Source organism: Mytilus galloprovincialis, chromosome 10, assembly GCF_965363235.1.
Source record: "Mytilus galloprovincialis chromosome 10, xbMytGall1.hap1.1, whole genome shotgun sequence".
NCBI classification, from domain to species: domain Eukaryota; kingdom Metazoa; phylum Mollusca; class Bivalvia; order Mytilida; family Mytilidae; genus Mytilus; species Mytilus galloprovincialis.
In genome coordinates this window covers 37,362,433-37,379,386 of record NC_134847.1, presented here as the reverse complement: position 1 = coordinate 37,379,386, position 16,954 = coordinate 37,362,433, and the positions used below count along the sequence as shown (strand labels likewise).

Sequence of the window (16,954 nt, the reverse complement as noted above, 5' to 3'; positions counted from 1 at the left end):
GGCTGGAATGGTGTACATGTAGTCAATGCAATGGATTATTGAGCTTTAGGGGCTAAGGGTTCTATCTTTAGATGTGTATTTTTTTCTTGTTTGGTTGTTGTTGATGTTCTGTTAAATTAGCGCATCATTTACACAAGTCGTGCACAGAGTTGAAAGATTGCTTGATCGATTGTTGTTTGCTAAAACTTCCAGTGGCAAATATTTTTAATGCATGTTCTGGACGAGAACAAGTTCACAATAAATACAATAGGTATAGTCTTGTTATAGAGACAATCCGGGATGATGGCCGAGAAATTTGGACTGCAACTGGAAAATCAGGGTATATTAGATAAGGACAGAAATTTTGCCTTGCAACAGGCCACCTACGGACCCCTCAAAAATCTGTTGCAAGGGTTCTTAACGTGCAAAGAGCGTAGCACTCTATTTACACGAGGCATCAGATTTAACGTCCCTATTCTGACCGGACGTCAGAGTTGTAGAATATTCGTCTTTAAAAAACAAAATACCACAATTATCTCTGTGCAATTTGTGTCATTTGGTCTCTTGTGAAGAGTTGTCTCCTTATGACGTAGGTTGTTTCTATTTGTTGTTAAAAACCCGCTACAACCTAATGATCATTGACAGCTGGAAGGATACAAACGGATTTAGTTTCGGATGCTTATTTTTTCCTATGTCACTCTTACGTGTCCATTAAATGTGCTGATATCATATTCAGTAAGTTTTTAAGAGGACTGTTTTATCAAATGTCACTCAAGAAGAGATAAAAATCATACCCTACTTGAAATTTTCTTTTACTGGCCAATTTAAATATAATTTATGTTTGACATAATTGATTTTTAAAAATCCACTCGCAAATGCTTTATGCACTTTATTGTTTTATGGCATCATTTTTTATACCGATTTGGGTCCCATTTACGTCTCAAGGATGATCTCCTAGACAATGAGACAATTATTTAGAATTTTATTGGGCCATGAAAGCTAAATTATAAATTAAGTAAATAAAGAACGCACCCCTTAAAACATAACAATAGGTGATTATGGTAGTAACAGCAGAGAAGTTCCGAGGGTCAATCTTATAAATCTTATGGATTTTGATAAATGTTATATAATAACTTTTGTCCTGTCGTTTGATCGAGATTTTAGTGATTACCTGTTGTTTTGTACTTAGCAAGAAAACAATTTCTTACTTTGTAGAAGGGCATTATGACCTGTATAAATGACAAACATCTAGATGAATGGTATATATATAAATGTGACAAAGATTTTGAAGAAAATCATATTTTGTGTTTAATGTATTTATAAGCAATTCATAGAATGCGGTCCTAGAATTATATCTTTGTTAAAAAAAACGTCATGGAAAATATGACTAATAATGTAATACAGGCAATCCTGGATGATGGTCGGGGCATATTTTTTGTACTTTTGTTCACAAGCTTCTGTACCGATATGAGTAATAGCATACCTCCGTTGATAGAATAAGAAGTACTACTAATCATGCAACAGGAGTTTCAAATCCCTCAGGAAAAAAAATATCGTAGATTAAATTGGTTGTTCTTCTAAGGTTTCTTTTTTGGTACGTTAAATACGTTTTTATTCCTCTGTGTCGTTTACGTGTTTATATTCAAAAGCGTTCCTGATGAAATTGACATGTGTTTTAACTTGTCATATGAAATTTTACTTCACAATCGCCATACCAGAAATAAGTTTAATTCGGTGCCATAAATAGTAACGATGAATATTACACCCGAACTGTATGCTTTAGATTACTTGCATAGTTTCTAAACCCGATTTACAAAGTTGGATCCAATATGTTTTGCCTTTAAAATATTTGATTTTCTGTTTCTAATTATTGTAACATATATTGTTTTTAGTTAGCACGAGCAGTAGTCGGTGACTAATAATTGCTATTTCATACTTAAAAGTGTAACCCTTTTACTCATTGGTGATTTTCCTCTATATCTTACTGCTGTTTTCCTGTTTGTAAAGTACAATTTAAAACTGGTACAAGAAATAATGAGTATACCTCACTTAAGTATGTGAATAACTGTGAACTTTATACTTTTGAACATCATATGAAGATATTAAACGAACACTTTCGGATCACTTTAAACTGCTCTGCAAGCTTACATTCGAATCCCTTTAGACGTCTTATCACTGCTGCGCCTAGAAAGTAACCCTTATGCAAACGTTTTATTATCTATCAAGGATGTATTGTTTAAGCCACAACCATATCCCTAAACTTAGTACCTTATCAGAATATCACTGTAAATTTCAAATACACTCATGAACTAATGCCGGTAAAGGCCGAAATGCCACCCTCATATTTGTGTCCCCCAGTAAGATTATCGTTGGAAACTTAAGTGTGGATTTTTGAACAAACATTGTGTTGTAATTTAGTAGCAATATATCGTGTTGTATCATTATGACATCAGCTTTATTGTATCAAGGATTCTCTACATCAATAATGCCATCTTTGCAAACAGTCATCAAAGAAGTTTAAATGTTTTTGTAGTATTCATTTACACAATCATTGTGCTGCAACATGTTATTCCTAATAATTTTACCATCTTTTTATAACATATCCAAACCTAGGTTTTGGTAGTTATTTTGGTTTTTTTTTGGTTTGTTCCCCAGTACTTGGTTTTCGGTGTATAGTGTATTGTAGAGTTGTATATTTTTATTTTATTTTTTGGGGAGGGGGAAGAATCTTGCCATGGTTCTGGCGGTATTTCCTTGACTTACAATTTTTTATTGTCCTTATGGCACATTATTATCTTATGCATCTTTATTTACTGACATTCAACTGGGGAAAAACTTTCAAATTGTTAAATGCATGATGAGAGAATTACTTAACTATCAATCAATTTGGCATGAATGTTTTCATCAGATACCCAATGACTTCCAAAAATTAAATATATATATTTCGACATTAGCAAAAAAGAATAAATATCACTGAAAAACATATCCGTCATATATGCAGGAAGTGAAACTGAGTCAGACATATATACGCCCTCGTTTTCGCGTTTCGTTATAATCATTTTCAGATATATTTGTCGTAGATACTTGTACATGATCATTTTCAATTGATCAGTAGAAGTTGCAGTTATAAATCCTTTTACATTTGCTTGTTTCTAAGTGTTTTACAATACAGTGCAACTGGTGGTTAATATAAATAAGATTATGATAAGCAAATAATCACGTTTTCACCCGAAAAGTAAACGAACGTCGGACTTGTTGAAGTGATATAAGTTAACATGCCTTTTCAACATTTGATATCCCAACAAGATTGCTATTAAAGTTTCGAGTTATACTCTCATATAATACCTTTTGGGAACACTTAGTAAGATATAACAGTAATAAATTAGTAAATTGACCTATGTTAGTTTGATTTTCTCTGTGTTTCTATTCAAATTAATCTTATACTGCATACAATTCTTCTGTTATTTTCTGCTCTTTTCGATATCTTGAACTGCACACATTTCTTTTATGGTGTGGATGTTTTGTGTTCTCGACAAAATAAATCTTGATCTAAATACACTTTTTATGTTATCTAAAATTGTAGTTTATTTGGATGTGCATTCCTTCTAAATTTACCCATAACTGCCTTCAATTCTTTATTAAGTACATTTTTTTACATTTGATCGTGTAATTTGCAAAATTATATTACAAGCTTTTAAAAAGTGTGCCTTGTTTGTTTGTTGTGGTTTTATTTCTTGAATGTTGTGTTTGGATTAAGCAGTGTATCAACGCAAGAACATCTCTTAGGGAGCTACCATTTGATTTTTATGGGGTGGGCTAGGATGAAATTTGAAAAAAATAGTCAGGACAGGAGTTTTGAGTAAAAAAAAAGGCAGGATGAGACACTTGCAAAAAAAAAAGTCAGGACGACAATTTAGGTAAAAAAAGGCAGGACCGAACAGAGTGAAAAATAAAAAGGCAGGACAGAGATTACAGCCCCCCCCCCCCCCTCCCCCATAAAAATCAAATGGAAGCTCCCTTAATATTTACTATTGTTGTGTTTTGAATGAATCAGAGTATCCATAAAAGTACACACTATGTGCAATGTGCTATTTTCAAAGTCATTGAAGTGACAAGATGCACCCTGATTCATCCAAAACAGATAGAGAGGGCTTACATAGGCTATGCCTTTTGTCCAATCCAATTCAATTTATTTGAATAAAATATTGTTTAAACCAAAGTACACCTCTTATTTACTATTTGCAATTTTATTCCTCGTCTACTTTATTTTTGCTCATTTAGGCCATTATACAATTGAACAATTAAAAATCCAATCGTTTCTTTATTGTTATGTACCTTTTACTGTTAACTGTTTTTCATAAACAATTATCTTTAAAAAAAAACATATAATAATGCTGCAATCATTGTCACTAGTAAAATGTGCAAAATCACAAAATCTAATTTCCAAAACATATGAATAATTTACATGGTGCACTTGTTGCAGGACATAATATCTTTTTCATCAGGAAGTGGTTTATTCAATTTATTCAGTCTGTTCTCTAAAATCTAGTGCATCAAGTTACTTCAATGACTTTGAAAATAACACATTGCACATAGTGTAAAGATAGTCTTTGATGTGTCCAAACATTACATTATGGTAATACCTAGTAACTATTATAGAGTGTCGAGTGTCCGTCAAATAAATCTCTGGGCTTCCGATAAATGTTATATAATAACTCGGTCTCTCGCTTGGCAGTGATTTGGGGATTATACTGGTGTCCTTAACTTAGTACGGTAATAATGTTAAGTACTATTGAAGACATTATCTACTGTTTCGGGATTATCTGAAAGTGATCTTTTCAACAAGGTCTGATAACCCCTTTTCACTTTAGTAGCTAATTAAAAGTATTGCTTTACAGTTTGATAGTTGGGTACAGGTTGAAATTTTGTACATATTATTTCTGTACGGCAGAATTTGATTACAATTTTTATTATTTGAACATCCCCTTTCTTGTACATGTTGTCCAAATGTATCTATAATAATTACGCAGCTTGGTGTTTTATAACATATCTAAAACTAAAAAAGTCAGAATCGTCCGTTTTCCTTAAATTTATAAACAGACTTGGTCTATGACATTAAACTCCAGATTTGCTTTGTACGATTTACGTGGATAGGAAATACAAGAAACATAAAAAAAAAATACTTACCACGTCGCTTAACTTTTACTTAAACTTATATTTCAACCCATTTGACTTTCAAGGTATACACAGACCTTCACACATAGTATTCAATTTTGACAGATTTATAAATCTAAATAACTCCATACTATCTTTGTTTCTCAACAAGTTTATCGTGTAAACTTCGAGGAGCTTTGTCAACTAACACTCCAGTGGACAAATCGTGTAGTTAATTTTATCAAATATATTTGTCTTCCTCTATCTAGGCTATCACACTGATCTCTTAACCTATTGTTTGTTTTATTTGATTGTTTGGACGGATTATTTGGCCCCCTCTTTCAGTTAAGATAACAACTTACATGTATTTTTTAAAATTTCAAGGTCATAAGTTATAATATTAGAATTTGTAGGTGCATTTTGAGATGCATGTACTTTTGTTTGTGGATTAATATGTCTATAGAAAAGTACAAATAATTGCAATCAACACCTGTTTTATTTACTGAAAACTGATTTTTATGATTATCTATTTTTGCATTTGTCAAGAGAACATTAAAGCTTTGACGAGACATTCAGCAGATTTTAATATGTTACGCAGTCGTTTAGGAATATACGTGTAAGAGATGTGGGAAGTACATAAATCGGACAGCAACCGAAAAACCAATGAATCAGTAACACAAAATCTTTAACATTTTCTGGCAAAAAAATATTCCAATGCGTGAGTATTGTTTTTAACATGTTTCGTCATTCATGTAGTATTGCTTATTTCCTTACACTTGAATCTAAGTGCAAGTTGTCCTCTTACATGTACTTATAGTACACGTAATGGTTAATCGTTGAGTGTTCAGCTGAAACAGACAAATACAAACAAGTTCTTTCAAAACAAAGCTAAAACAAGAGGAAATAAAACATGTATAATGATTGCAAATGTATTTCTCCTACACATTTTTAAACATTGCACTTCATCTGAATAATGAAGGCAAACAATTGCGCCGCATATCTTGAATTTTTCAGTCAAACTAAATTAGAAGCATATTAATCAAGTATTTAATAAAAACAAGTTACATGCCTGTTTCCAGGTATTTCATTGTTTAAATTAATATTTCATCGTATCTCAAACTTCAAGATCAAAGGTATAGTTTGGTGTATGTAATTTACAACAGGTATGAAACATCAAAGGAGCAATGTATCATTTCTGTGACAACGTTTGTGTGACAAAGTAATGTGTTTCCTCTCTATGTTCTGTCAAATTAGTGATGATATAACACTATAAAGTGACAATCACTGATTGTAATCTGCACGGAATTACATATCCGCTCCGAGTGGTTTTCTATGTTATACTGCAGGATTTTGTGAAGGTCAGAAGTCAATCTAGACGTTGAACGAATCGAGTTGTCCGATTTTCTTGTTTCTGTCATTTATCCTGCCAGATGGGCAGATGGCATTGTGACAAGGGTACAAGATATTTTCTTGCTAACAATAACAAATTGAAAGTTGATATTGTACACCATGATCGACAAGTATTAAGACATTTAGTGTTTAAAGTTCAGCACATAATTTGCGGAATACATTTATTATTTACTTGGCTGCATCGAACGAATATTGATTGATGAAATTATTTTTGTCAATATAATGATATTTATGTTTGAATCCCGAGTGTGAATTTGCAATACAAAAACATTATCAATTAAATATAGTCATTGCCGGTTTTTTTATGACGGATTTGAATAATGTTGTTTTTTTTCCACAAAAGTAGAGAGCGTTTGGTACTCTCAAATAATAATTAAAAAAAATGGCATATTGATTGAATTAAAAAAGAATTCTTTTACCTAAGAGCTCTCATTATTAAAAAATTCAGTCACGAAGTCACGATCGTAACTCAAATCATGTTGGTCCATTGCACTTTTCCTTCGACTTAATGCAGTCGGGTCCACTTTTTTATTAATTCTCATCGTCAAATTTATTATGCTACGAATATATTTGTGTCGTTTCCGTATTCTGCCTACACCATTTCTGACATACATTGTATATCCAATAAATTTTACAATATCTCACATCCATGCTAAAACTCATTCCAGCGAGTCGCTTAAGCAGGCATTGCTTTAGACATTGGAAGTCATTGTTGTTCATATCTACAATTTCATTTCCTCTAATTATATACATGTAGCTGCAGTGTACATTCGATACTTTACTCTTGTAATCTAGATAATTAAACGGATTATGGCGTTCTTTAGTATCTTTTTCACGATTAATGCTTTATAGTTTTCGGATGCTTGTTCACTTGAAGTTAATATCTTCTTTGCTTAATATGTTAGTTATCGACTAAATTACAAAACGTATAATTAAATCCTGGTCCTTAACACATTATCCTCTGAAAGTTCACTGAGCGTATTGACTATGAATGTCTCGGTTTTAATAGTATATATACAAATCACTGCTGTATAATGTGATGTGCAATTGCTTTGGTGGTTAGAGAAGTGAATATCAATATCAATAGGCATATAAATCGGTTATATGTGAACGTAACAGAAACCCACCAGCTCAATAAAACAAAACTACACCTATAGAAGTCAACATACGGTCTTCATAGATACCCGGTAATAACCAAGTTCTGTAACTACCGGTATATCAAGCGTATATGTATAGATGCCACAGATACCGGTATAGCCTTTACAGTGTCCGGTGGAAAGTGGGGGTACTTTTTAAATAAAATAGGTTACAAGCTGCAGTTCCTGTATATAAGTGATTAAAGTTTTATACTCCATGGCCTTAAATCTGATGTGGAAATGGAGAGCACGGCATATCAATGTATGACACAAAGCAAAACATGCATTTGTCATGACCAACATTCAGGCACCTGTGGTCAACAGAGACGTTATTTGAAAAGGGTGAGGATGTTGAAGAAAGGTAGAAAATACCATTGCCCGAAAAAAGACAGACCTACAACAATCCAAAAAAACCTTCACAGAAAATAGAAAACTAAGAAATACCAACCTTACCAACACTGGGGCTTAAATATCTGGTTCTCTCATTATACTATGTAGTATTTATTACATATTAGTTTGCTATTAAGTGACCAGAATTCAAACATTCTCTTGTTGAAAAGTTTTTACATTCAAAAACTCTCCATACATTTGCCAGGATATGTTTAGGCTAAAAATTTACAAATCGAGAGTTATTTCATCATTCATAAAAAAAGATCTACATTAAATGTCAAATTCCTTTTTATAGCATTACTTTTTTATGTTCTGTGTAGGTAAAAAGGGAAAGGAAAGTTTGGACAATGAACATAAATATGCTAATAAAAAGACATCCTATCAGTTAAAGTAACCACAAGAGAACATATCGGTTATTTAAACCATTATCTTCTTTTTTTATCTTTTGAAAGGGTATTTATTATGCATCCTATACTTTTCGGGCTGTTACAATTACATATATGTCTTTTTAGTGGACAGGGGGTGAATCGTTGTTTAGATGTCGACATTTCAATTTACAGTGATACTGATGCGTGTGTCCTCTTCCTGTCTAAACTTATTACAACACACCAGTAAGCCCTCTACAAAAATGAATAACCGAACGCCAAACGTCTATTCTAAAATTAGGGTTCAGTATTTGTCCTTGTCTGTTTATTCTTTCCGTATCAGAGATATGAGAAGAAATATGCCAGTATACTTTCAAGTAAAACTTTGAGTTTTGGTTATTTCTGAACGTCTTCTTACTCATACGCACTTTCAATTAAACATGATAGAGAAACTGTAAACATAAGTTTGTAAACATAAGTTGCTGGTATTCCTGTCTTTCATTTCCTGTGTTATTTGAACTGAATAAAGCCGGTTTTGTTTACCGCAATAGTCATGAATAGGCTTTCGAAAGAGATGTTTATAGGGAAGGATATAAATTTGGATAATGAAGTACTTATATAGTATTAATTAAAAGGCTAACATCATCTTTGACGGTTTTGTGGTGAACAATTATATACTTAAAGTCAATGACAGGGGGCAAATCCAGATGTTAAGCTTTCATTGCAGATGTTTGTGGTCTTGTTCAATGTATTTTAACTTTTGTACTATCAAAACACAAATGTAATTCGATAGTAAATGTTTCGACTTTAGAAGTGTTAATTTATCGTTTGATTAGAAAACCATACAGTTATCCAATACCTTAACATAACAGTTAATCATACAGGTAAATCTATTGGTGAACAGGTAAACCACTCGGTTCATCAGTCCCTTGAGTGACAGCATTCACAAGCGATGATACAAAGTAACCGCTTCATACGGCACAAATTTAATACAGGTGATTCCAGGTGCGAAATTTGATTAAAATAACAAGGAGTAAACAGTGAACTGTTATTCTCTCTCCTTCTGATTTGGTTAAGGCTATCTTTAAGAAAAAATAGGTGAGTCTTAATTTTTATTTTTAAATAAAATACATTTCTGATTCTTAAACTGACATATAATTAATAAATTTAGATACAACAAGTAGTCTAATAAAACCATATTTACTATAAATTTCTAAACATCATGTGTTCATATTCTTACTCAAATTTATAAGCTTAATTCAAATTTTTAAATTTAATTTTTTTAATTAAACCAATATGTTGCCTTCGACGTTATCTAAGAAAAATCTACTGGGTCTTAAATAGATGTCACATATACTCTATTATGTTGTAAGAAAGATATTAACTTGAATAGCACTGTATTTAGACATTATATTGTTTTAAGTACAAAAGATGTCATTATCAGTAAAGTAGGACATTATTTTAAACACTTTGTTTGTTTATGTTCATGTTTGTTCGTGATAAAGTTGTCTCGGTACACCATAGGGTAATCATCTTCATCGAAGTCCTGTATTAAATGCATTTCATATTCACCTTTCATATATATTTACATACTACTACCGTTCGTAATACTAGTTATGGTAAAAAAATATTATTATTATCGCTTGTTTTGGGGTTTAATCAAGTTTAAATTGCAATACACGTATGTTTTGTTCTGTCAATCGGCTCGTGTTTAGAAACAGAGTTTGCATATGACTGATAATTTTATTTTTATATTTAAAGTTTTTGTCAGGGTTCACATTTTCTACTTGTTAATAAATTCTGTATATTACTTCCTGGATGTTGATAACTTTAATGGTCAAATGTCCTTATTTATACTTTTTCATCATGTTATAGTTTCTATCCCACAAATGTTTTTTGTACATGATATTCTTATTGCTAGACTATTTAACCCTGGTTTTTAGTGGAGTGTGAGTTGAGTAATCTTTGAATTGAATATTTCTTTGAATTCGGTGGCTTTTAGGGCGTCCGTTTGCGATTTGGCATTTCCTCATTTGGTCATTTTCCTTGTCATCTGCAAATTTGGATTTTGAAAGTTAAAATATACATCTTAAATTCAAATATTAAAAATAAAACTAAATAAAACTTATTTTTCTAAATTCATGATAAACTGATTTTTATGATAATCAAATAAAATGCACTGCGAATAAAAATCTCTGGTTATTTCGCAAAACTTTTTAACGGCAAATTAGACTCGAATAATGATATTAATGTATCCCTAGACTTACAATGTAATGGCTGGTTGACAACGGAGTTTGATAGATAACACGAAAGTTCAATATAACCTGCATGACTTGGTCAGGTCTCTAATCTCTATTGTGAAAAAAATATGTAAAATTTCTTTAAAATGTATAAACGAAGAAAACAGAAGTTCAGTGGGTTTTTTTTCCCTATCTTATCTTATGCCATTATATTTTTAAGGGTTTAAAATAACATTTCACGAGGAAGAAAGACACTTTTTTAAATTTCATAAACAGATTTAAATAAAATTGTCTGAATTCTTCAAAAAAATAAATTGATGAATCAGCACTGAAAAAAAGCTAGATATGAAATATGCATTAAAATAAATGTCCCCTCCCCACACTGTTCCCTGCAAGCAAAGAAGATTCTAGTATCGAAAATAAGGGTTACCATGCAGTGTAAATCTCAGTAAATATAAATGCAAAAACATATTTGACGTACATATTTGTACAAGTTTCATGCAACCTACAGACAACCAGATAAAAAAAGTCACATACTTTATAATACTTATTCCAGGTATCAACAAAAATAATACCAGTTTTAATTAGGAATATAGAATAAATATATATACAAAAGTTTTAGAAATAAATATTAAAACATATATTTCACTTTCAACCTGAATTATTGATATTTTACTTCTTGAACTATTGTCATTGTATTTACGTTAAAGGGAAACTTCGCAAAAAAATCAAAAATTGATATTATGTTCATTCTGTATAAAAATGTTCAAATTCATAGATATTAAAGTTTTATTCCGCTAGATAAGCGATCACCATCGATTTTAAATTTAGAGTATCAATTCTCCGAGATCCGCCATCTTGTCTTCTTTCCCGATGAATAAAAACGATATGTCTATAAACCACAAAGAAACAAAACTACAGTAACCGATGTAGTCGTAATTGCGTGTCGATATCTTGTCAATCGTACGGTTGTTTAATACGACTAACTAACTTGATACGGAAAATATTCTTACTTTTTTTAAATTACCATGGTCTGTTGTTTTTAAACTGTTGATATTGGAATTAGGTGAAAAGTCAAAGTTGAAATCATAAATAAGTGTTCCGTGAAAATTGTTTTCGAAAATCTAATTTGTTCATAATTCTTTAAAGTAATAAACTTTTTTCAAATATATTTTGATCTTCCCTTATCTGATCACCAGCATGGCTAAAGGTATTACTTCCAAAGGTATTGTGAGGGGTGTGAGGTGACACGTCCAGGTATTCAAGCGATTTCCTGTCGGGCTTGCAAGTTCATGCATCGTTTCACTTCTGCAGGTATTGATCAGTGTACACGGCTGATAACTTATAACTTATAACTTTCCATTTTGAACTATCAGATGTATAATATACAACTCTGTCTTACTTGTCATTACTAAACTCATACGCTTGTTTATAAATAACATTTCTGGTGTAAAGAATATAATTCATAATATATAAATAATACCCAAAAAATAAGATTTGATGAAATTAAAATCTATTTAAATATTTTTTCCAAGGGTGAATTTGGGGAAATGTAATATATAGTCATTGTCAATAGTGAAGGACAGATTGGAACAGACCAGAAATATTGATTTAAAAAAATGTACGCACTTGCCGACGATTCGTTTATACGACTGGATATAAAGTTACGGAACTATAGCGCAATTTAAAATATATACGTGTATACATTGAACATATAAGAAAAAAACATATATTTTGAATAAATAGGGGTAAAAGTGTTGTAAATAGACTAGCCAACGTATGCCAACAGTATGTAATCATCGAATGTCGATAGACTACAGTTGTATACCAAAAGAAGAAGAGAACCAATTTGATTTAAATACAGGTCGATGTATAACTTTTGCTTTGGTTCATTGAAGCTGTGGACCTAGGAAAATCACAGATTTATATTTCAATAAGATTGTTCTCAAACAAAGGAAGGAATTCGTCATCACAATTGTTATATATGCCACTGGACGAACACTAATTATCCCCAGGGGATGTGAATATTTTGCTGGGAAACTTTTGAGTATCAAAGTTTCAAATTAATTTCGGGATTTATTTTCTTTCTTGGTATTCAATAACCGAAAAAAGAATAAATTACTTGTTCGCTAAATAGGGATATTCTTGTCAGATAAAAGAATTTTACTTATATTTAAAAAATAGGGAAATATGACATTAAATTGGTTCTGTCTTTTTTTAAACATCGTTAAAACGATGTGTGTCTAAGGTGAACGCCACAAGAACCCTGTAATACTAGTACGAGAGTATAGCATGTAAACATTCCTTCTCAATAATATGGTTGTATTGGAAAACTTTTCATACAGATTGACAACTCATTGTCCGATATGCATGTAATATTTGCCACATGACGCCCATAGTTCTTTCTACCATCATCACCTTATTCCTTGATATTGCTGTAAACATCGATGGTTCACACCCAAACAAAATGGGAGTAATGAACCTTCAGAGCTTCTCCGTGTTATACACTTGTGAAATATATAGACGAAATTTCTGTATTGAAATGAATCTACATCTCACAAACAGGATTTTCAAATAACGATTTTGAGTAATCACCTTACAAACCAATATAAACGTATGGCAAGATATAACCATGAAGGAATTTAGTTTTTGTCAGAACTCATCACTATATCATAAACGTATACGTATATATATGCATACAGTTTCAAATATCAAGAACAAGCGTTCGATGTCGATAGTCTGTTCTCTAACTGTTCAGAGTTAGACATGTCACTTGTTCATTCTTGGAAGCCTTCATATTCCCCGTCTAACGATGGGAACTCTTTCTGATTGTGTTGACTATAAATGCTAGTATGGTAATTCTGTCGTTTATCTGTACAAGCGGTTGCATTTCCTCTCCTTTCCCAACAAACAAACGAACGAAACGCAACTAGTCTGATTTCTCTGGAGCTCATCCTCAATGGCTCTTATACGTCAGGAAACTTTCATGTATACTAATAATGATTGTTTCATGAACAACGATGTATGAACGAACTATTATAAATTCGTCAATATCTGTAATGCATGACTAAAGTATAACTTTTATTACAACTACTGTATTACTTATTTGGACTAATGACGGCTATCATGTTCAACATTGCACAACTATTATCATAGAATTTTAAAAAAAATCCTCAAAAATCCTCAAAAGATATAATGCCTTAGCTTAGATAATTAGTATTCTTTTCACAAAAAGTTCGTGTAAATGATTGTCAAATGAATTTAATTATGTAAGAATAAAATGTTAAAAAGAAACTAAAAAAAAATTATGCATGTTGTATGTTGTATTTTTTTGTCAATTAAAAACTTTAAAATTGCAATAGTTTTATTAGCATTTAAACACAGCCAGATTTGAATACAAGTTAAGAAATTCCGGTAAAGTCAATGATATCAAACAGATGTACAATGGTATATCAAATTGGGTAATATTGCATTTAGTTGTTATTAAAGATTAAAACTACTATTTTTTGCTTCATATTTGAATCTTTACGCCAATTGCCGCTAAGAAAGTAATCAAAAATTGTTTCCTTTTATTTTTATACACTTTCGGAATTACAAATCTGAATTTTATTTTCAATTAATTTACACAATTTAATTATTGTATCTTTATTCTCATCGTGTATTTAATCTTGGTGTATTAACATCATGACAGCATATACTCTAATCCTTTCTATTTATCCTTTCCAAATAACAACATTTATACCTGTGTACGCTTGAACTCACACCTGCGGCTAAATAGCTACAAGGTAAACGAATTGACCTCAAGCCGAGAAATATACAGTGACCTTTACAAAATAATATACACACTCTGCTCACACATTAGTTTTGCATTGAAATGATTATCAAAACAATAACGGTAAATAGAACTGAAATATTTTCAGTTCAATATCAGTAAAAATGTTCAATAAATATTTTATGAAAAAAATCTCAACAATAATTAATTAAATTTATTCAAAAACATTTACTAGAGATAATTTTATAGGAGTTTAATTCAATCAATACAAAACGGTATATATATGCATATTCACTTTCGTTCATTCTTATATTGTGGTTTATAACTTCGACCATTCGTCAGCTGTGCGCTTTTAATTACGTATATTGTCGATAAGCTATAAGAGTTAAACAGATTTTATTTTTTCCCAGAATTCAATAAATCGGGCTAATACGTCACGACCCACTCGAGAATTCAACCAAAAAAGTTACAAATACTTGATTTTCTCCGTTATTAGAAGGAATATAAATTTAAAACTTTGCAAATGTGTTTTTTATGTTAAGATGAACATAATTAGATGATAAGTAAAAAATCGCGGAATTTCCCTTTAAGAAGACGCCATATTTGTTCAGTTCAATATCGAGAAGAAATCAACATATTTCACAGTACAACTGTATCTTTGATGTATACATTAAAAATACAACTACATTTTTCAAATAAACATTACATATGAAAAGTGATGTAGTAGAAGTAATGGATTCATTTTTAATACTTTGAAAACGTAAATATAAAAGTAGGAAAGTTCAGAATCGATTCATGGTTTGATCTTTACATTAGAGGTGGTTCAGGCTTCACATTTTCATATCTTCAGTCTTAAAATTCCACGATAAAAAATATTGTTGGCATCGTATTAAAAGGGTTTGAGACCATATCACCAGATGTTCCTAGATTGCAGGGTTGTTCTATCAGCCTAGGTTTACCTTGCCAAAATAGCTAAACATGTTAACTTAAGTTCACTTTAATTTTATGAAGCTATTTTATCTTGAGGTATGTTAGAAACTTTTCATTCGGCTTCTTTTTATCTCAAAAATAATTTTATGATTAAACAGTATTTTTGCTTACGTGATTGTTCGATTTCGTATGTTTAATTTTGGTGTTGCCTTTTTATGGAATTTATTAGTAATATATAATACTAATAGTCCTTGAAGCTAATAATTTTCAAATATGTGAATTTTTCTCCGATCATCATCATCTGCGCCACCTCTGTGGGGTTTATTAGTATTTTCAAGTGACCCTGTGAGGTACTTCGTGGAAAAGCTATACGTATAATTAGTTTTATGAAGCTATTTTATTTTGAGGTATGTTAGAAACTTTTCATTGCTTCTTTTATCTGAAAAATAGTATTTTTTTACGTATTTGTTCGATTTCGTTTGTTTATTTTTGGTGTTGCCTTTTTATGGAATTCATTAGTCATATAAGTCATTGCAGCTAATAATTTTTCGAGTATTCAAATATGTGAACTTTTCTTCGATTATCATAGGCGCCACCTCTGTGGGGTTTATTAGTAGTTTCAAGTAACCCTGTGAGGTACTTCGTGGAAAAGCTATAATTAGTTTTAAAAACCCAACGCCATCTATATACATAAATCTACTATATTTACAATAAACATTATCTAGTCAACAATAAAAGCGTGTGATTGATTGTCAAAATAGTAATTTTCCTATTTGTTTATTATAGTTGATCTCTAAAATATTAATAATGTGTTTTTTCTGGTCATTCGATAACTTACCCACTCATAAATGATTTATGGATATTTGCTACAATTACATACATGTTGTAATCGTATAAACGATACACAAATCGCCAAAGGGTAGTTATAAAACCGAGATTTGAACCATATAGGGTTGTGTGGTAAATGTTTTGCACCGTCAAATGGGAAATATAGATATGATCTTAATTAAATTCATCCATGCCTCATTTCATCCTTTCAATGCAGATCCACCGTGAAGGTGTATCTTTTTTACGATGTTATGCATTCATTGTACTGAATAAATGTTCAGTTTAATGTACATAAATAATACTGAAATTAAATAATTAATTTTCCGCAATTGAAATCTTTTTTTTTATTTCGCAGAAAGAATGCGACTGTCACGTGATTTCTTCTATTAATCTATTTCCATTATGCTAATTTTACAAGTAATGGAAATTAATTATTTCCATATTTCATAATAAAAAAAACATGTAAAATGGTAATTTATGATACAAAAATGTATGCATTTGCACTTGCTCTATACATATTCCTAAAAACTCGGTCATTTGGTCATGTTTTGTTCCCAAAATGTATCTTCGTGACGATAATGTAACACATTTTAAATGAAGGGACATGCCTTAATTCAAACAAACTCGGCTTTATTAATTATTTATAGTCTATGATTGTAAAATAAGTTTTGAAACAAAAGAATTGTGTATCTCTTATATAAATCATAATTGTTGAATTTACTGGAAAGTTTGGGTAAAAAAAAACAGATT

At 31.0% G+C, this 16,954-nt stretch overlaps 1 protein-coding gene across 2 annotated transcripts in view; it reads left to right on the top strand.

Moving 5' to 3' along the window:
* The window catches only part of LOC143047491 (four-jointed box protein 1-like), a 60,002-nt gene that overhangs the window by 8,137 nt on the left and 34,911 nt on the right, over positions 1-16,954 (top strand). Inside the window, exon 1 of one of the 2 annotated variants that reach the window (XM_076220547.1) lies at positions 9,378-9,532. The exons of the other annotated variant lie outside the window; for it this stretch is intronic. The gene's annotated coding sequence lies outside the window, so the exon portion shown is untranslated. Of the gene's footprint in view, positions 1-9,377; positions 9,533-16,954 lie in introns of those variants that run through there. 2 annotated transcript variants of the gene reach the window in all.